At 45.4% G+C, this 21725-nt stretch overlaps 1 long non-coding RNA gene across 1 annotated transcript in view; it reads right to left on the minus strand.

Annotated features, from left to right (window-relative positions):
• The window catches only part of LOC133169284 (uncharacterized), a 66090-nt gene that overhangs the window by 19298 nt on the left and 25067 nt on the right, over positions 1 to 21725 (minus strand). The window contains exons 5-7 of the long non-coding RNA XR_009718395.1: positions 19490 to 19573; positions 6748 to 6849; positions 668 to 771 (exon numbers count right to left, since the gene is read on the minus strand). This is a non-coding gene — a long non-coding RNA (uncharacterized LOC133169284). The remainder of the gene's footprint in view (positions 1 to 667; positions 772 to 6747; positions 6850 to 19489; positions 19574 to 21725) is intronic.

The raw sequence follows: 21725 nt of genomic DNA on the forward strand, positions 1-21725 counted from the left end.
TGAACGTATTAAATAATGCAAAAAAAACGCTTCCCATGTGCCATAAGACTACGTTATTTACAGTATCACGTCAGATCCATCAAATGACGTGTTCGTTTTGGACGGCGGCTCTAAGCGGTGCGGCTGGCGATATTTACGAGCGTTGATTTAACTGCCGGATAGGGTCCTCTTGTGAAACACGAGCCAGTTCCAGCATTTAACCTCGCCATACTAATTTATGCGCCGTGGCATAAGGTACTTCATCATCGGCTCTTTGGGGAGAGACGCTCATCTCATTAGGCGGGATTTAATGAAATGCGGGGATGTGCTTGCTAACAAAAAAATAAATAAATCCAGTGTAAATCCTGCCCTCTATCAGGCCTGAGGAGAGTACAGTTGAGTGTCGTTGAACTCCATAAAAGTGCAAAAAGCTCATTAAGCGGCGTCGGGGACTCACGTGCTAACAAGCTAATTCGTCACAATGCTTCGAGTGGAATATTTACTAACCGTGTCGCTAGTCGCTTCCATGCGGCGACATCCGTAGCGCCCTTGCCCGCAGCTAACTCAGAAATATTAAAGCCTTCTCAATGCACTGAGAGCAAAACGAGGGCAGACCGTGGACCGTTCTTGGCAGGCGCGGAAGAAACGTCGTCGACATTAACGTCGTCATTTACATAAAATGACTTACTTGCTAGCGTGTTGGTGTAATTTGCTCCAACCGAGTATGAGGAGAGTTGATTCATATGGGCATTGCCAGGGAGCCTCCTGCTTGCTCTTCCACATGGCTAAACCCTGCAAGAACCACAAAATGGACAATATAAACACAAACAATAAAGATGATACACAGAGCCACATGGTGATTATTATTTTCCAACAGTCACTGCCCAAAGCGGGTCGAGATATGAGTGCCCTTACCGTCTGAATAAATCTCTGGAAAGTGTTAGTGTCCAATTTGCTGTAGCAATTTTGAAAAAATTCTTTTTTCTGGTCTGAGGGTGACATTATTATTTCCTGTTATTTCTAAGGGCAAATCACCCAGAATGATTGCAATTAGAAATGGGAAAATTCAGATAAAAAAGGAAGGGGGGGTGAAGAAATGGCTGTTGGGGAGCATTTGGAGGGTGAGGGTGAAAAGCGACTGAAAGGCTGTAATTATCGGAAATAGTCTGATAATGTGTATTATCATGCCATTAAATGTAAATGAGATGGAGCTAAAAGGCCCGACGTGGACGACTTGTGGCTTGCTGGAGGGTAAAAAGGAAAAAAAAAAAAAAAAGGAGGAGGGTGAGAATAAAAACATGCATTTTAAGAAAAAAAAATGTCAACGCTTTGTTCATTTGTAGCAATACAAACAATACGGAAGCAGCGGCTCGTAAAAAAAAAAAAAAAAAACTGTGAACAGATAATATAAGTTAGCAAAAGATTTAAGGATGCAGCTGGATTGTGGGAGTGGTCCTGATGCTTTCTGAATTGTCTTCAGTGTGTGTGTGTTGGGGTCGTGTGTGCGTGTGTGTGTGTTGCCGAGCCAGCGTCATTCCACTCCAGCTGCTTAATAAGGCCGTCTGGACGAGCGAGCACCACCTACTCCCACCCTCGCCACCCTTCGAAGAAACATTACGCTGAATATTAATGTGCCGGTCGGAGACGTATGCCATTAAGTTTGGCTGGCCATTTCTCTCTGCCCTTTTCCAACCACTGTACAGGAGTTAATGAATCGTGGGTAAAACAGTGAACAGCAAAGAACCAAGGAGAGATAGCGAGACGGCCAAAGAAAGAAATTGGGTGCTGAGGTGGGTGGTTATTTGTCAGAAAAGGAGAAGCGTAGCTTGTCACATGGGGGACAAAGAATGAATAGAATTAAAGGAGCGATGAACGAGCGCTTTTTCACGGGGGAATAGAAAATGGCCGACTTCCTGTTTACCTCGATGTATGGATGGTTTAATTTATTGGTTGGGCGTTACAAAACTCCAAAAAGTCTCAAAGATTTTGGACATGGTTCGTTGGTGGATATTTCTTTCAGCTCAGCTATCTTTTTTTTTTTTTTAAGAGAGGAGAGCGCATATTCCTCCCCGAGTGGCACGCACTTGCAGCCTCAGCAAACGTGAGCTGTTAAGACATAATTTGCGGCGAATAGCCAGAGGAGGGAGAGGGGGGGGGGGGCGCTTTTTGATATGCAGAAAAGCTGACCTCCCGGACCGCCACTTTAATTGGGTTTTTAATTTTCCGGGCCATCTGACGATATCAGACGCGAGCTTTGCCCACCGTGACGAGAGGAGACCGACGGGAAGAGGAGCGAAGAAGGGAGGGGGGGGTAGCAAAGGGGAGTCCACTGGGCTTGGGATGGAAATTTGCCATTAAGAGTGACGAGTGTGGCATTGTACACGAGTGAAGGCCGTTGACGGGATGCCACCCTCGGAGACGGGGAGGAAAAGTGCAGGCACAAAAGGCCCGACTTGCACATTTGAGGTGCAGCTGAATAGACGCTTGAAATTATCCGGTCATTTCTACACAGCACTTTTATCTGAACGTTTTTTTTTTTTTTTTTACCATGTTATTAGATTTCACTCACGCGGTCAAGAAAGAAAGAAAAAAAAATCGGCATTATCGAGTATAACCCGCACATATTCACAAGTGCGGTGCCACTCACGCCGACCGCACTTATCGCCCGCGCCAGTTCATCTAGCTGGCGAGCGCCTCGTGGTTTTTACCGACGACTACTGCGTGTTTGTTCAATCGGCGTGAGACCACACAAAGAGTTTCGGGGGGCCCCTCTAATCTCCTACGCAAACAAGACAGCAATTACACCGGCCAAGATAACGAGGGGACAATTTCATCCGCAGTGACAGTACAAGCGAGTCGGGGGGTGTCGGGTCAGAAGAGAAGATGAAGAAAGACGGAGGAAGAAGAAGGGGGGGGGGGGTCACCTGCCTGTCAGCTTTCACTCGGGTCAATGTGACACACACACACACGCATGGACGGACGGCCTTATCTGTCGGGCGACAGGAAGTGCTGGAGTACGAAAAAGATCTCACCACTATTGACAAACTGACATATTTAGACATCATTGAATTCAATTGGAGCAGCAGGTTATGCTAGTGGTTGGCAAGTCCGCTTCACACTTTGGAAGTTCAAGGTGGGAATTTCGACTTTCGAATTCCGTCCATCCATTGTGCGTATATTGATGATATTTTTTCGTTTTGTGTCATTCCAAATCCTTTCATGTGAAATTGCGTGCGTACATTACAAAAGCGGACATCTCATGAGAGTCTTTGCTAATCGGCGCAGACAAATGCTATGGCAACAAAGGCAGCGGCTCGTACGAACAATGGGAACCCCGCAAAGTAATTATTACATCCAATATTAATTTAATTACAGCGTTTGGTGCAATACAGTCACTCAGGAGTGTTTTTTTTTAATGAGCATCATTCGCCTTCCGAGAACTGGGATGTTCACATTTAAATTACAACGTAGCTCATCAAATGTGAGACTACTTTTTTTTTTTTTTTTTGTTCCTGGTGGCCACACTTTGCATTTGGCTGATGAGAGAAGCATTGAGACGGTGTAGCTGTCAGCACGATGACTCCATCCGAATCAGAAAAAGAATATTAATCATCTCTCCTGGGCCTTCTTCTCTCTCGCTCGCTGTCGCTTAGTGAAGCCAGTAATGTAATTGCAGTTGTTTTCTATATAATCACTAGCCGGATCGAGCCGGTGCCATTACAAACACTCGACAAGGGAGCTTTTGTTTGGATCTTTTGATTTGAAAGTCAGGTTCTTTTTTCTTTTTTTTTTTTTTTTTATCTGCCGTGTTGAACACAAAAGCAAGTTTGATTGGCGCCGGAGTTTGCGTCCTTTTTATTTTTTCTACTCCTTTCACCCTTGCGCGCTCGCTGTGTTATGTAAATTGTTATTGTGTTTTCACTCAAGTTGCCGGAGAAGTTTGTCAGACGGAGTAATCCGCATCGGCCCGCTTTTTTTTAAGTTCGCATTCTCAGCTGGTACGGGATGCTCAGTAGAACATGGCCGAACAATATGTTGATAATAAAATAGTAAAATTGAAATAGGTGGTTCTTTGTATGCTCCAAATGAGGCATCACCATCACTGCCTCAACCAGCACGGCAATTTGCCACTAGCCATCCATTAGCATGTCTCACTGTCTTTCTCCCACCCCCCTTTTTTTTTTTTTTTTTTTAAATATTCACACTTTTTAATAAAGCAAGACGCCTCGGGACGTCACGCGGACGGACAGCTGCGCTGGTGGTCGAGGTGAAAATCAACCCCAGGACATGTCAAAAAGGGTGTGACTTGCGGGCCTAAAATTAGACGGGAAAATGTGGCTGTCGGGAGTGAGAGGTGGGCAGAAAAAGGAGGTGTCGGGAGAGGCCCTAGTCCATTTACTGTAAATCGACGTACGACTCGGGGTTGCGCCTCAGGAAGTAGCTTCCTGGAGTATTTATATCATAACACACTTTGATGCCCAAAAATACTTGGAAGTGACGGATTGTCGCTGGAATGTATCCGACGGTTGAAAGCGCAGTCGTTGCCTAATGCTTCCAAAAGTGTTTAATGCGCCTGCCATGTTTGCTCGGCGGGGGTCTCGCAGAGGACGAGCAAGATAGCTGTTCTGGGTCACCGGGGGTTGCCGGTGATTTGACGAAGTCTTTTAAGCGATGTCGGAAGTGGCTCGCTGAGGTTTTGGCCACACTGGCGCTTTTTTGTCGTCCTATTATTCCGCTCGCTGATTGAGATAATAAGCGAGGCTTTCTCGCTTGGGCCTTTCGACACTTTGCCTTTGCTGAAAATGTCCTGTTGTTCCCCTGTGCTTTTTATCTGCATTTATCCTTGGTTTCTTTCACTCAAGGTCATTTATGGATTTAGACCACTAAGAGGGGTGCTCAACCTACGGCCCGAGGGTCATATAAGGACCGCCCCTCAATGGGTAAATCCGATAAAACCTCAATGGACGATTCAGGTCTTTGCTTTAAGGTAAGGTTTCTGGGCCGAAACCGAAAACTGAAGAAAGCGAGGCCAAAAAACAAATATTGAAATACAGGAAAAACATTACAATTCATTAAAAAGAAAATTGGAAAGGCATTTTGCCTCAAGGCGGCTCTCCAAAAGTTCACAGGAACACTAACATGGACCTTCCGCCTAGACTACATATGCTGCAGGATTTAAATACAAAGTACTTTAGGGTTAAGTGGCATTGCAAAACCCACGCCCCCTCCCCCCCCCCCCCCCTCCTCCTCTCACAGCACCCCTGCAAAGCTTGATTTATTTGCTTTTGTATAAAGCCAAATAAGGAGATTTTAAGAGATAAAAAGTAAAGGGCACTTCAATCCACTAACACACTTATGGTATTGTGCTGTCTGGCTCGCTACTTGTGTGTTAAGATCTTCGTTTTGTTCAGCTACTTAATGCTAATTAGCCCCCGCTGAGTGGGGTTATGTTTGTTGGTTTGTTAACACGGGATTAGTTTCGTTAGTTTTTATACAACCTGGCCAAAAAAGGTCTATTTTGAATCATTTTGACCATTACGAGAATATCGAAGTAGCAATGGCAAAAGTTGAAAGGTCAGCGGAGGAATGCTATTAAAGAAAACATGAACTAGGCCCACGAGATCCACGAGTGGGAGGGGGAACCTTCATAGCCGCCTTTAGGGACAACACGGATAGATGTCCTTATCGTTCCCCGCAGCTCCCCCGCAGCTAACCGATTGGAGTGGGAGCTGTCAATCACGGCTGACTCGTGACGTCTCACTTGGGCCAAGAGACGGGACGGCGGCAGGCAAATCGCTCCGAAATGACACAATCGCTGTCACGCCGCTGATTCATCAGCCGGCGCTCGGATACGTCGACTGCTGACTGACTGAACGTGTTTGGCGAGCGAGCGGTGGGCGTGGGGGGGATATTTGTGTCAACGGTAAATGAAATCTTGTGCAATAACTTCATCAGAAAGAGCAAAATTAGGATACAGGAATGGGAAATGTGGATTTGCTTTTGTTCCATCATCTTTGAACAAGGTTTGGTTGCTGAAAGCATATTCCCACTGACAGAAAGAACATTTAAAAAAAAAAATATTGGCAAGTCTTTGGAACCCACCTCCTGTCACCATTAAAAAAAAAAAAAAAAAATCCTGTGAGGCATTTCTCAAGGTAAATACTTGAGTCCTTTCCCACGGGTGCTTGGAATTCTTGAAAACGCTTGACTTTTAATGATCACCTTTTAAGATTTTGAAGGACTTCAAAGTATTTGAAACACAAATTGTCAGCTTGAAAACAGCAACTTTTCATTTTAACATTGTTAGTAGCCAAAAATAATTGAGGTGTTGGCCCAAATACAGTCCATAAAATCCTCATCTGATAAACTTTGGAGAAAAAAACTCGTCGCTTGCCCAAGTTGCCACTGCAGTGCCCAGTGATGCATTTACCCAAAAGATATTTATTCAATTTCGCAACGGCGGGGACAGCGGACGCTATCCCCGTTAAACGTCTGCAAACACCTTCCTCCGCCACTGACACCTTATTAAAATATGTAGATTAATTTGCAAGCGCTTGGCTGTGCGCTTGGAGCAGGGTGCTCGAGATTGCGCTCATATTTGTAATCTTGGAAAAATTGAACAGCCAGCGAGCGCTTGTCAATTAAATGGGACGGAATGATGGGGAAGAGGAAGATTCATCTTCATCTCCTTGTTTCACGCTCGAGTGGCCGCAGAGTTATCACTTAACGGGGGCTTCAGATAATTGGCAGCGTTTGGTGTGTGCGTACCTTCGATTGTAGACGAATTTGTATTCTGCGCTCAGACGGCGGCGGCGGCTCGATACACTTTGGCAAAGTGCAGCCTAGCTGCTGTCAGTTTCTGCGTGTCACCTAGAAAAAAAAAAAAAATGTCATTCCAACTGAGAAAGGCATTACGAAAAGAGGAAGGTCAAGCAAGAGCTTGGAAAAAGTATTGGGTTTTATGTCATTTTCATTTCAAGTTGATTGATGTCCACTTTTCGCCCTATTACGTGATAAACCCCCCCCCCCCCACGACAGACATTTAGTAAAAAAATAATGAACCTTTTATGACACATTAGATATTTTAAAACTACTGAGCTCACTTGTTAGCGAGCTTAGCAGTTGTTGCAGCAAAGCTAACTGATAGCTATATAGTTAAAATGTAATTAAATTTAGTTCCGACAGTCAGAAATCAAACAATTCCATTTGGTTAGAGATAATACTTTTTTAAAAAAAAAAAACAATATTGTGCTAAGATGGTGATTTCAAAGTTTGAAAGTTATCATAAATTATTTCGCGTCCACACCACTTGTTAAAACATTTGCCGACAATGAGCTTTTAATTTGTTGCTGAAATTAATATATTTATACAATTATAAATATATTATTCATTTGTGTAATTTTAAGTTTTTTTTGTTCCTAAAAACAACGGAAAAATTTCTGTCCATGCCCATGATAAACAAAAATGTAAAGCCTTAGTTTCCAAATGTATCAACACATAGAACTAGCTAGTCGTTCTCCGTTGGCTACGCATGAATGAGACACCAGAACAATGATCTGACAATGAGGTTCCCACACAGACCTCTTTGTCATCAAACACAAAAACGCAATTTGAGCTAATTAAATCGGAGCTAATCGACAATGATTGAGCCTCACATTTGACTCGAATCAAATTAGCGGTGCCTTTTTTCCGACAATGCCGGTGGCTCTCCGTGACTGCGTTACGGAGAGGTCGCCAAAGGTCTCCGGAACATGTTTGGATTGATCCGGCGACAGGAAATAATCAGCTGGCCACAATCAATAGGACGGTTAGGGATATCAGGAACATCTGTCAAGGCATTCTGTTTTTTTTCTAATGCCTTACGCTTTCTCCATCTTACTCCTCTTCGATTTCGCAACTGCTGCATGCAGAAGCGTGAAAAATGATTGACAATTTGAAAATTGTCGATTTCTATTTGATTAATCGTTCAGCCCTAATTCTAAGCCCCATCCAAAACTTCCAGACAGTGTAAAATAGCCGACATGCCATTGACTTAAAAACACGATCAAAGGATTTTAAAAAATGTCAGGAATCGTCTCATATTTAGGGTCGTTTCAGAAAAATATTTCAATCGGTATGCGAGACCCAACTACCAAACTTACTGTGCTAAGTTTTCGAAGCAAAGTTACTGTCGACCTGTTGTGGTCTGTGACAGATTTAGCCATGGGGGCTCTCGCTTTCTTTGACTACACTGAAATAAAGACCCTAGGGCTCAGCGAGAAACTCACACACACATACACACACACAGAAGCTGTCTTGACAGTGTCTAGTTTCACCTCCCCTCAGCACTTTTACATCCCTCAGGCAGGATTTTGCAATTCCACTTTCGGCTCACTTTGACAGTCAAAGTTTCAGCCGGAAACTCCTCTAACTCGTCCGCGCCGTCATTTTGTCGGGGTCGATGAAAACGAATTTATTCAGGCGCAGCCGACGGTAGCCGGACGGTCGCTTATACGGGCTAGGTGCGCTTTGTACACCAAGCAGGGTTGACTTGGTCGGGCGCTGAGTGGCTGAGCTGACAGCCAGACAGGATTAGGAAGGGTCGCTCCTGACATTTGACACAACACCCGAATTTAACGGTGAGGGGTTCAGGGGTCACGGGTCACGGGCCTTGAGGGATGGAAGACATGCCGGAGCTCCATAGTGGTAAATAAGGATGAAATGTCTTCAGGAAGTGTCAGAAAGAGAGTGAAAAGTTCATGATTTTTACATGCGGCTTCAGAACAAATGCTTGGCCGGGCCCGCCGCTCGGTAACTTCTTGCCTGACCGCATTGCTCAGCCAAGCTGAAAGCGGCGCGGCGTTGTCAGGTTGGAGTGCTCTAATTAGGCTTCGCTTTAATTTTCCACGATGCTCCGCTGCCCTTTCAATGGCTATTTCAAATTCAAAGCGATGCTAATTGCATCGTGGCGTGCCCAAGTGTCACCTCTTGGTCATTTTGCAATTTCCTGAAAGAAAATCTCAACTGAATATTTCCCTTTGTTAAAATGGAAGCGGCCGTTGCCGTTTGATGCTATTTACTCTCGTCCTGGCCTGGCTCGGCGTTGTCAGGTGAGGTTTTTGTATTGGTCTTGAAAGGGTTCTCCTTGAAGTGACTCGAGTGTCAGCTTCCGTGACGCGTCGTCTTTTCGATCGTCTTTGCGCTCGTCGGAGATGTGAGGACGGAGCGCCTCCTCATCCGTCACAATATTGATACTGTACGATGGCTGTCGAGGCACCACCCCCCTCTCCCGTTTGCCTGCGCCAGCTTCTAATCTGCCCTGACAGACCGTGTGGCGCTTGAATGATAGATAGCAGGTGTGACATCACAAATAAGACAGGATGAAGTTGTAAAAGAAGGATGAAAAAACTTTTCTTGATGAATTAATTTCGGTGTGATGATCTATTGTCGTCTTTTGATCCAATTACGAAGCGATGGTTGATGATGGGATGGCTGCTTAGACTTTTATTTTTTAACCAAGAATTACACTAAATATTTAATATATAAAACAAAGAAGAAGTGTTAGCTGAGTTGCACCCTGGTCCCACAGGAAAGATTCTTAAATTTGTTCATTTACCGAAAGGAAGAAGTTGAAGGCCGTGATTTATTTTTTTTTTTCTGTCAGATTTGCAAAGATTATTCCCATCATGATCCTATTAGCCACAGGGTGAATGTGACTTCTTAAGAGGGATTTATGAGAAAAATAGTTCCCTGCAAAAAAAAACGAATGGCTCGCCAGGACATACCAAAATGTATTGCCCCCTTGCGAATACAATTCAAGGGGCTATGTTTGGGTTCTCAAGACCGGCAAACCTGAAAGTCATAATCCCGGACCACAAGTACCACTTGGCGTTCCCAGCGGGCTCCTTTCCGGGAATTTTGAGATTGCTGAGGCGGAGTTGATGTAGATGAGGATTAATCTGGCCGAGCACCTGCAGTCTTGCCCACGTATAGAAGCTTTATGGTTAAGTAGATATTCCTAAACTCTGTAGCGGATAAAATTAGTTTAAAATAAGCCAGACAATATTTTTTAAGTACAAAATGAAATCAGCCACTAAAATAATATATAAGATGATACAAATGTATAAATATAAAATGTTAAACCAGGATACAAATACGACAAGCTTTTGGCAGCTAACAGGGCAAGTCGCCAGCTAGCTTGAGGACCTAGCATAGCATTCTCCACCTTCTTGTCTAACCGCACCAACAGCTGGACTCAAATGCACAACAACGGATTGCTAAATTATTTTGTTCGCCAAAACTATTCAATGCCGCAACAGAAGAAAAACGGAAAGTAAAAATGAACTTTGATACAGCTCAAAGCCTGCCTAGCGAAGCACGCTAACGGTTTGAATTTATAGGAATGTAGGGGGAAATTTTTCATGAGAATTTAGATCAAATTCAAACATCTGGGGCGTACCGATGAACATATTTGGAGGTTGAGCTGAATAAAGTCTTAAGGAGGATTCAAGCTTGAGTTTGCTATTAAATACATTCACTATCAGGCACTCATTTTAATGAGCGAGGCTTATCGTCTCTGGTCCTTGCGCGGTTTATTGTCTTCAGGTCAGGCGCCCCTGTGGTTGTCGCCATATGTGAGCGAAGCAGGGGGTGCTCCGCCCCAACCCCTCCTGGAAGCCTGCTGGTCATGCCACTGAGCTCAGGTAAGTTCCCCATAAATGGATCATCCCCTTCCCAACTCCCCACGCTCCAAACCAAGCGGGCACCCAAGGGAGCGGAGGTGTTAAAACCTGAAGGGCCTTTGCCTGCTGCCCAAGGGCCCGGCCTTCCCGGCCCTCCTCCTTTCCGTCCCCCCCCCCCCCCCCCCCCTTGAGCATGCATCCATCTGCTCCTCGCCCCCGCCCAGCTGGCCACCTTTGATCCCACCGAATTTGAACTAAAACGAGGATGATGACTGAGCTCTTCCAGTTTGTTCTGGAGAAGCGAGGGAGGAGGCAGACGAGAGGAAGAGCCAACATCCGCTACTCTGAAATTTAGTGGCGACGTGCTGATGAATCCTGTATCGGGATAAATGCGTTTCGCAGGTGGTTCACCCTTTAATTGGCAATTGACAAGTAGGCGCCAAAGCACTTTTTTCTCTTTTCGATACAGCAAATGAAGGTCCATGCCATTCTTGGAAACATTGCGTATTTGTGCTTTTGTTTCTCGCAAACCAAATTGCTTCCCCGGAAAATATAATGTAAATAATTAAAACTCAATGATTAAACAGTGCGATAATATTTAATTAAGGCATCTCATTAGAATTCTTGGTGCAGCGCCATTAATAGGTCATTAGCACAATTAATTCATTAAGCTTCCCCAAACTACCAAAAGGAATTCAATCCATAACGAGATGTTTTTGAGGGATTTAATTAGGTAATCTGCGCTCCCACAGAGGCCGGAATACAAAATCTAATGCGAACTAAAATTACCGCTAAAACTCACGGAACTTCTCGTTATGGGTCGCTGGGAAAATAAATTGTGATTGCTCCTGCGGCCATTTTGATTGTGAGGTAGAAAAACATAATCGACTGGCTTGAGCAAAACGGAACCTTCTTGGTCTTTGTATTTTAACGCGAAATCAAGGGAGGAGAATCCTTCGCCCCCGTAGCGTGAACAATCCCGGCGCCGGATCGGCCCGGCAACCCGGCTCGCATATATAAAAAGCGGTTGGTTATCTACGCATCCGCCCGCCTCCGTGTCCGTACGGCTGTGTTTAATCACGGCGGGTCCGATGGGAGAGGTCTGTTCTTCCGCCCGCCGGCATAATCAGAAGGGGGCCGCCGTGCGTTCCGGTCATACGTATTAATCCCGCCTTGCTATTGCTCTGGCCTTATCAGTTCCCAAAGCCCAGCTCTCATGGGATCCGAGCTGCTGCCTCAGCGCCCTCTAATCCGCCCTGAGAAATTGTTAACACCATGTAAATGCATCCAGGGATGATATATGGCGTCTTGTATAACATACGTGTTATTGTTGAGCGTTTTGCATGCGGCTTCGGAGAATTATGCATAGAATAGGCGAAGGGGGGGGGGGGGGTGGAGATGGTATTGATTGATGGGGATAACAAACGTCCAATATCGTTTTAGATGCAAATGTTCACTCGGTGTTACGGGGACAAATCTTTTGGGCCGCTTAGGATATGGACGAAAGGGAAATAGCGTAGGGATGGGACGATTTATCTATGTGGTGGTGAGGAAGCATCCAGATAATTTTGTTAAACAAATGTATGGACTGTATTATTGTAATCTGACTCCCTGAATGATTAAAACTCAATTCGGTTCTATTTTAAACATGAAATAATTATAAATAGTTTGTGATCGGTCCTTGAAATATATTTTTGTCTTTTGTTTTGACAGCATTGCTATACTGTCAATTCCAGCTTGGTTTGTCATCGCTAGCTTCCATCTTGTTTCTGTTTTTGATGTGCAGCGTTTCATCTTTGGCCTGTCAGTGTGGAAGAGAAGCATCAAAATGTATTGGAAGTTGGCGTTGCCAAGAATTGTCAATAAGAATACACTGTCAACGATACGCTGCGATATATCGACGTCATTATTTTCCCTATCGTGAAATGTCTCCGGTTTTGTTTTGGTGCGTTACGGTTCGGGAACAGAGCAAGAGTCTTTGTTGTCACTTCCTGTCAAGGTTGGTTAGGCCTCGACGTCGATTCCGACGGACACGGGAAGCCGTGTGATTTCTCTGTAGTCGCTTAATTAGACCCCCCACCCTTTTTCTTCTCGGCAAAGCACTGTCTCACGTGATTAAAGGCAGCTCATTATTATGACTCGTCTCTGTCTCATTCAAGCCCCAGTGAGGCTGCCAAAGACGAAACGTAATGTACGGAAGCTAAAGTTTTGCCCACATTGCATTGGAGGTGAGATTTTACCTCTGAGTCAAATATCCGGGTCATGCTAACCATCCTGTGCCACTGCGATTAGCATTAGCATAAACATTCGACCGTTAGTGGAAATGTTCCAAAATGAACACATTTGGAAAATCTCCAGACATCACGGGAGTCCAAACCATAGGGTGCTTATCAAGCTGAGGACTGATTAGACCGAAGATGGGTCTCGGTTGGAGGACGGACACGACGGCGCTTCCCCCAGAGATCACATTTGCACCTGCCCCGTCCGGAAACAACGCCACCGACCCTTAGCTCATTTACGCCGCGCCCTGGGCTTAATTAAAGAAACAAAACAAAAAAAAAAACATGGCTAATTTGCACAGTTGTCTTTGCCTTGGAAATTGGAACATTTGTTCACCACTGAGTTTGTTAATTTGCACAGGAAAGTGCCGACTGAGCCGGGCGGACGCGACGGCTTTTTTGACAGAGACGGCGGACGAAAAGCCACGCTGCGCACCTCCCCGTCGTGGGAGAACTCAACTTTGATTCAAACATAAAATAATCCTAACTGCTTCATAGTGAGGGATAATCTCCATAAAGTGAAATCACACAAGGGCGGGCGGACGGCGGCGGAATGGGACATCTCATTCTTGACAGGTGACCGGATTGATGATTTAGGCAGAGGGAGGAGAAAAAAAATTGTACAGGGGGATGAATTATGACAGTTTTCATATTAGGGGCAGACTTATCTGGCGTGGAAGAAAAAAAAAAAAAAAGGAGCATTAATGCCAGCGAGTACATGGAGCGATACAATCACAAATTGACCTGCCAATCACCTCAGCCGGGCTTCAAAGGTGCAGATAAGGTCGCCAAAAGCAGATTCCCTCTGTCCTTTTTTTGCTTAAGCACATTTTTGGGGCTTGGCGACAAGAACATGAAAAAGATGTGGGATCATTCAGCCGGCCTCCAAAGTCAAAAAAAAGGATTTAACATGCTAACAGAAATAGCCGTTTAATACTTTCTTCATGTCTGGGAAGATACGGTCCACGGGGGGAGTCCCCCAAAGGCTTACAAGGTAATCTCACGGATAGTTATTCATCTAATGATGACTAAGAATGTAAACTAGGGCGGCGTAAAGATGACCCCAATGAGCCGTCCTCGTCCGAGGTGCCGGATCGTCCCCTCGAAAGCAGACGCGGAAGACACGCTAATCCGCGGCGAGGTATTAAAGTTAGCAAATGGTAGATAATACCGGCAGATTCACAAGTGTATGTCCAACAATGATCCGTGTAAGGGCGAATTAAAGCTTCGGGCAAATTGGATGGAGCTAAGACTTAAGATAGCCGAGCTACCGTCGCCACCTTTAGTCCTCATCCGAGAAGCCACATCTGAAAGTTGGCTCGGGACGAAAAACGCGTTACGGCTCAGCGCTACGTGCGATAATTACATACTTTCTCAGCTCGTCGATAATCTCGAGAGAGAAAAAGGTGGAAGAGGAAGGAGGGTGCCGGAGACACAAAGTGGAGGACGGGGTGAGGCGGGGGTACTTTTTCCGGGGAGATATCACTCCTCACGTTAGCCGGAGCTGTCGTACCTGTCGGCACGGCGCTGACAGGCGGTTTGTTTGGACGGAGGGGTCAGGAGAGGAGCAGGGGGAAGTGGAAGAATGCGGAGGACACTCAAAGTTAGCGATAGCGCGAGGGGATTGGGCAGCAGAGGTGACATCATGATTTATTGACTGCTGGAGGGAAGGGACAGGGAGGGGAGAGGATGGGGGGGGCTTCTTGACCTGGTCTTGAGGTCACTGTAAGGGCCGCAGGTAGTGGAAAATTTGGCAGGCTTATCTTTCCTTGGCATTCCGAAAGCAGCGGTCGCCGTATTAATACTAGCTAAAGAAATAAATATTACATTTTGTTTGAAAAAAAGAAATCACAAAATTTATTGGGAAGGGAATTTATATCTTGTCACTGCCCAATGAAAAGATTCAGTATTACTTTTTTCGTGGAAAAACAATTTGGATAATGTTTTAAGGATAGCCAATACCATTACTTTACTATAACTAATTCCTCCAGCATAAAAAAATAAATAAAATTGTATTTAAAAAGCTTGGAGTAGCGTGGTCGGTGTACACAACGCGGCTCAGGCCTGACCCCATTCAGCTTTTGTTTCTGTCTTGTTTACTCAACATCGCCAGGCGGCCATGTTGTCGTCACCTGTGAAGTGACAAAGCCGGTCGCGTATAAAGCCTTAATGAGAGCGCTCGCAAAAAAAAGAAAGAAAAATAAAGCGCAAGAGTGGCTACAGTATAAAGCCGACCTGCCCCCTCATCCTGTCGTCAGCTAAGCAAACATTTAGCTTTTCATGTGACCTGTCGCCGGCCGCTCGGGCTTGCGTGGTAACGTCGGGCAGCTGTTGATGCGGTCACCAGTGCGTTTCCTGTTGGGCCTAAAGCAGCTGCCTCGCCTCTATTCTCGCCTTCCCCACCTCCCGGTGTCAGCGGCAGTCTTGACGACAGACAGCTCCTTTCTGCCCCTGGCTGTTACTGTACGGCGTCGGCCTTTCACGGCTCAAAGAAGTGCAGCCGGCGTGGAGACCACAATGGCCAGGCAAGCATAATGCTAACATGGCAACATCGCTAGAAATCAATCATCGATTTTGGTTAACGGTGGCACTACAGAATGTGCTCGTATGCAAAGTGGAGTGGAAGTGACACTCCATCCGATTTTAAATATGGACTGTCAGGAAGAGTGAGTGGCGAGTAGTCTGGTAATTAGTTTCGATGCACCCGAGAGAGTGATCTGGATATGTGATCAGAATGGAATGCGGCCATCTTCCCGGGTAGGCATAGCTTTTAAAAGCAAAACAACGATTGCCTAATGCACTTTACGGGCTTTATTTTTATTTATTTATTTTTTGAACATCACGTCGTCCATAATGAAATCCGACAATTTTGACGCGACGGCCGCTTTCAAGAGGAGACTTTGAAAGGAGTCGTCAGCGTTATTGATGGCGGCGCTGTGCATGTGCGGGAGAAAGGGAGGGAAGGAGGGAGAGGCGGTGGTGGTGGTGGTGGTTCGCTGGGAGGTGTCACATGATTAAAGTGGCGATCGGAGATAGCGGGATCGGCAGGCTACGGGGAGAGATAAGAGGAGAGTAAGCATGTTTAAAGGGTGCTGTGATCAGCCATTGCGCAAGGGAAAGCAGTGACAGGTGTATCGCGGCGAGGGAAACAGCGGCGGGGGGGTGGGCGACTCCTCTAAAGGCGCCCGGGCTAAAATTAGAATACCTCAGAAGATGCGTCCGTTGCATCGGCGGCGACGACGATTCAAGTTGTTTTTATCCTTTCTGATAATCACCCTCCCGTGCGTGCATATGTTGCTAATTCAACATTGGAGAGGAGGAAGAAAATGTCAGTTAAGAACTATGTTGACATTGATTGAAGCGCTTCATTTCGACAAAAGTAGCCCTTTGTCGCCATCGCTTGACATACCGGTGGTCAAAAACGACGCCGTGGTTGAGTTGCAGTTTCATTTTGACAAAAGTAGACTTTTCAACATCTTGTGGCATCTCCAGGAACATTTTTAAAAAATCGGGGAGTGTCCATAACTCGCATATATTTGTGGCTAGGCTAGGCCCCACCGATTAGTATGTAAATATGTAAAGGCAATGCATCAATCCTGCCCCTTTACCGACTGCAATAGCGGGTATAATCGATATTTTGCCCCGAACCCTACCCGCCACGACAACATCTCCGCCGAAAGAAATTGTCGGCGAGCTACCTGTTTAATTTTTCAGATCTCCTTGAAGCATGTATTTCCTTATTAGTTTGGAGACGTTAGCTTGGCTTGAGTGGATGGATGATGCTGTCAGGGGGTCCCGGGCATTATGGCGGCTCCGTGTGAGTGATTTCCACCGAGGAAAGCCTATTAGGCCTGACAGGGGGATGATGATATTAGGCCGTCATCATTCAGCAGACGCCACCCCCACCAAGCCGACTACGGCGTCATCCATCAGACGGCCCAAAACAGCCCGGCTCACCCTTCCCGTTCCTTCCCCTCCTCGCTCGCAGTGCTTTCCCCGTCGTTCCTAATTGTCCTTGTTTTGAGTCTTTCCGGCGATCAAACTCCTCCGCTGCCTCTCGGGCGGCAAACGCAAAAGACAAATTCTGCCCTTTTCCTAGCCCATGAAACATTTAACATTTCATTCCCCGTCTTGGCAGACGCAAGTAAAAAAAAATGACCCAATGAATCTTACTTATTGTCTACCGTGAGATCCCTCGTCCCCGAAGCCTGAATCCATCGCCCCGCTCGTTCGCATCACCGCCTTAATTCCAAAGCAACGAAAATTGTGCTCATGTGGAATATAGACAAATTTCAATAAATTCTTCTTCTCTTTGTCCACATTCTCGATCAATTCCAACTTTTGCCCGAAAGGGCATGCCTGACAGAATTTTTCACCTAACAATCCAATCCCTAAACTGCAGTTTTAACCTTTTAAGAGGAGAAAAAAAAAACGTTCAGACCTTTTGACCTTTGCTTTGGACCACTTTTCCCATAGATGTGACCCCGCAGACCTCTAAGCCCTGCAGGGATTGGACGAGATCAGTTCACATGGGGATCAATGCGGACGCATGTCGGCCTTGACAATGGCAACAGTCAAATGCATGCTATTGTTGTTTTTTATCATTTATGGAGGAGTGATTATACACGGCAAATGCAAAAATGAATGTTTTTCTGCCTAATGTCGAACCGACTCGATCACAAATAAAATACGATCATTTTCAATAACCTACTAAGCGCTTCAAAATTCCCTTTAACATGAATCTATGACAAACATGCTGTATTTTCCGGATCTGTATCTCAAGTCCCATTTTTTTAATTGGAGCTCATTATAGTCCTACATAGAAAAACCTATTCCAAAAACATTCCGGTCAATTTAGTAGCTTGCGAATGATGTCAGCGAAACAAAAAGGAAGGTCCACCGCGACGACAGCTTTTTCCCGGGAGAGCGCCGCGCATCTTCAAACGCCAGGCGCCGTTTGGCGCTTTCGATCACGTTCTCTTTGAACGTCGTCAAATCTCTCGTTATGACAGCTATGCAGATGCAGGTCAGATGTTTTATCGACACTCCCCCGCCGCCGCCATACAGCAGATTCTTTGTTTTTGTCTGTCACGTTCAACAATAAAACATCTTAGTGGAAGGCATCTGCCAACCGGGCTCCTCCAGTAAATTGTCCGTGTCCCTTGGGGCAAGGGGCCTGATGTAGCTTGTCTGGCAGTTGTCAATAGAAGCAAAACAAAGTTAAAAAAAAAAAAGCTGGACTGAAAGGAGGATGTATCATTTTTAGTCATTACAAAAACTAAATCTGAAAATAGATGCAAAGCGACTTCAAAAAGTAATTATCGTGAAGCCAACTTGATTTCCAAAGCCCCTTAATCACAAAAGCATCTCAAAGGCCTTGACAAAACTCACAGTGGACAAATACTAGCAACATTTTGGCGTTACTCAAAAGCAAAATTAGCTTAAAGTAACACGCGCTAGCCCATCCCGGAAGAATGCTCACAAAAAAAAAAAGAAAAGGTAGCGGATTACCAGACATGTGGCTTGAAAGGTTTTTATGCAAAAGCTGAGACCCCTTCTGCCTTTCCATTAACTGCATTGAATACTTTAAGATGGTATAGACGGTTTCATAGCGGCGCAATTAAAGGATTACGCTGGCATATAAACGCGGATGTATTTGCCGTTCCGGTTCAGAGCCCCGACTGAGGATATCGAGACATGGGGGGGGGGGTTAAATCAACCCACACACTGATGACGGTTAGTTACTGTAACAGTACAATTGACGTCGTTTGGTCAGCGTGAGCATCTTAATTTGATCAGCTTTATGTAAAGGAGACACTTGGCGGGGTTCGGGTGAGGCCCCCGGCGAGCAGATTAAGTGCAAATGTTTGCCGTGGAATTTGGGCTGTGTGTTCAGCGTGATAATCCCGCCAGCGACCAAACACAGGAGAAAATAACAAATTAATAACAATGGATGTCTTTTGCTTATCGTCGCACGCTTTCTGTTTGCCGTTGCGAAGGGGGGGGCGAGTTGGGGGGTATCCAGACGTCTGGCGGTGCTAAACATCGGAGCATGCGGCGTGACATGTTTATTTTAGATCAAGACATAGCTTACAGCTCCATCCGAGGCTTGTTCCTAAAATGGTTTATTCCACGTATAAGGCTTTTAACTCTTATAGGTGTCTTTTTTTTTTTTCTCCTCAAGGAGACATCATCACCTCCATATAAAGTCAATTGCATTGGGCGCGATAAAGCGGCGTTTTATGAAAGGTAAACAGCGATGTGAGAGTTTAGAGAATACAATTACTGTATTCATGAATGCAAAGCTACTGGAACCTCCAAAATGGGACACAATCTGTTTAGTGATTATGGTTGCTTTTAGCATTTTCAAAACCATGTTTTCCAAAACCTTGTTCATAGCACTGCGTGTTCTTTTTGTAAGCTTAGTGACAACAATATTTCATTCCACCCATTAAAACTTTGTATTTCTTTTTTTCTTTTTTTTTATGAATACTTGTTATAGTCACTTATGAGTTAATGAAATTGTTATTATCGGACACTCTTTGTATACATATAACAGTTTGGTCTTACCTGATTGTTGATATCGTCCATCTTGGGACATGTCAGCCATTTTGTCACTGGCATTTTGGAGGAAAGGCTGCAGTCATGCCAGACCTGAAACAAAGAGCAAAAAGGTTTTTGCAGGCAAATCTACACACACAGGCAAAAGCACACTCACACCATGGAAATATGGAAACAAGTGCATTGAAAACGTTTGCACGTGTAGCGCGTCTGTCACGTGGAGAGGACGGTGTCATTCTTTGGACAGCAGACCCCCCCCCCCCCCCAATCCCTTTGGCGACTCCTAATGCCCCTTTTACCTCCCCATTTGCTGCAACCCATTCAAACGCTGTCACTCAGCACCTAAAAATCCATTAGACCTAAAGGCTGCTGTTCATTCACCTGAAAGAATGGAAAAATACACACCAGCAGTTTGTGGGGAACTTCAAAATGCCCTCCCCGTCTACCCACACCGACCCTCAATTTCACCCGACAATTTCAGCCGAAAATCCAGAACTAGCATCTCGCTTTCGGTCAACCGAAATTGCACTATGCGCTAAAAGAACTATTTTGTCCAGCATTACACAAACAAAAATATTGGCTAGTTTACGTTCTCATGTTTTGATAGCAAACGAGTAGTTGACGCCGATTCACTTAAATGACTTCAAGACACAATTAATCCATCGCTAAATCTTCGAGTCAATTTTGATAGCTGCATCACTTTTGCAGCTCACTAGAGTTAAAACAAATGGATCAAACGTAGCCCTTGAAAACGCAGGGTTTCCGAGTTCCACTGTGAAAATGACCCCTTTCGCTTTAATTACGGGGAATGGCATTGACTCGCCGTGTTGCTTTTGTCCAGCGAAGGGGTTAAGAGGAGATCCGGCGAGCGGCTCAGTTCAGCCCGCTCTTTTGACAGATGCCGTTTGGCCCGAGGTGTGCGCGCTGCTAACCTGACAGCAGGAGCGTGCGACCCTCCGCCGGGCGAGAGGCCTGACAAAAGCTTTCTGTCAACAGGCTGTTTAATAATCAACATTATGGAGTGAACATTGCGCCGCCGGGACGAGTAAACACATCTCTATTGATCCGACGGCGGCGCGATAGAAATATTTTTCTCCGGGCGGCTCGGCTTTCTGTTAAAGTGCAGCCTTTTCACGCCGGCAAAGCATTCAACGAGAAAAGCCGAGAGGTACAAAAGGAGCGTTGACATTTGAGCCGTTTGTAAATAATAGCGTTAGCAAGCCGGCCCATCCATAACCCTCCCCCCCGAAAGCGCCGTCCGCCAAGACAGAATGCCGGGGCGCCGCGTCGGAGAAGATCAACACGGGCTGATGTGGTTTTATTTGTCTTTAACGTCACACTCGCTCAGCGTGAAAAACAGTCTGGAGTAAACGCTAACGACAAGAACGCTCTTAGACACTTCAAATTGGACGTGAAGCGGCGCGCCGAGAAGCCATTGCACCCCAGTGGAGCGCTAATCTGCTGAAGCTCTCGAGTGAATAAGACCTTGATGGGGAGAGGGGGAGTAAAAAAAAAACACCTCGGGAGCTATTCGCAATACAGATTGATGATACACGATGAGGCCTCACGCTCAGTCGCAGAGAAGCGCTTTAGTTTTCTTTGAGTGGAACCTCTGAGGTCGAACACAATACGCTTGCCAACACTTTCTCATAAGAAATAATGGAGAAAATATGTACAGTATTTTTATTTATTTTTTTACATTCAATTGCAGGGGTGTCAAACTCATTTTTGTCACGAGCCAGTATAGGCTACACAATAAACAGATGAATAACTAGTTTTGAAATCAGAGACAAGAACTGTTCAGATTTTTATAAAGATGACTGGTAGGAAAACGTAGTATCTCTATTTGTTTTTTTTAAAGTGAAGACAATTTGCAATTTTAGTATTGACACAATTTGTCTTCGCGGACCAAATATCATTACACTGCGAGACAGATTTGGCCCACGGGCCACAGCTTGGTACCTCTGCTTTACGGATATAATTGGGCATTCACATGTATGATGACCACATTTTTTTTCCTTGGCACTTCTCTTATGAATGGCTTAGGGGACAAACACTTAGTATGCTGTTATTTTGCGAACAACTAGCGCTTAAGTGTAAAAGCAAAAGGGCACCACTTCCCAGCAGGAAGTTGTAATGACGGGCCCCGGCGAGCGCGCCTCCATTCATCCCCCCCCAGAGAAGCTCAATGACTAAGGACGCGGCAACCCAACGATTAGCGGCGCGCTAATGTCAGAGAGTCAGC

Source organism: Syngnathus typhle, linkage group LG16 (genome assembly GCF_033458585.1).
Source record: "Syngnathus typhle isolate RoL2023-S1 ecotype Sweden linkage group LG16, RoL_Styp_1.0, whole genome shotgun sequence".
Classification (NCBI taxonomy): domain Eukaryota; kingdom Metazoa; phylum Chordata; class Actinopteri; order Syngnathiformes; family Syngnathidae; genus Syngnathus; species Syngnathus typhle.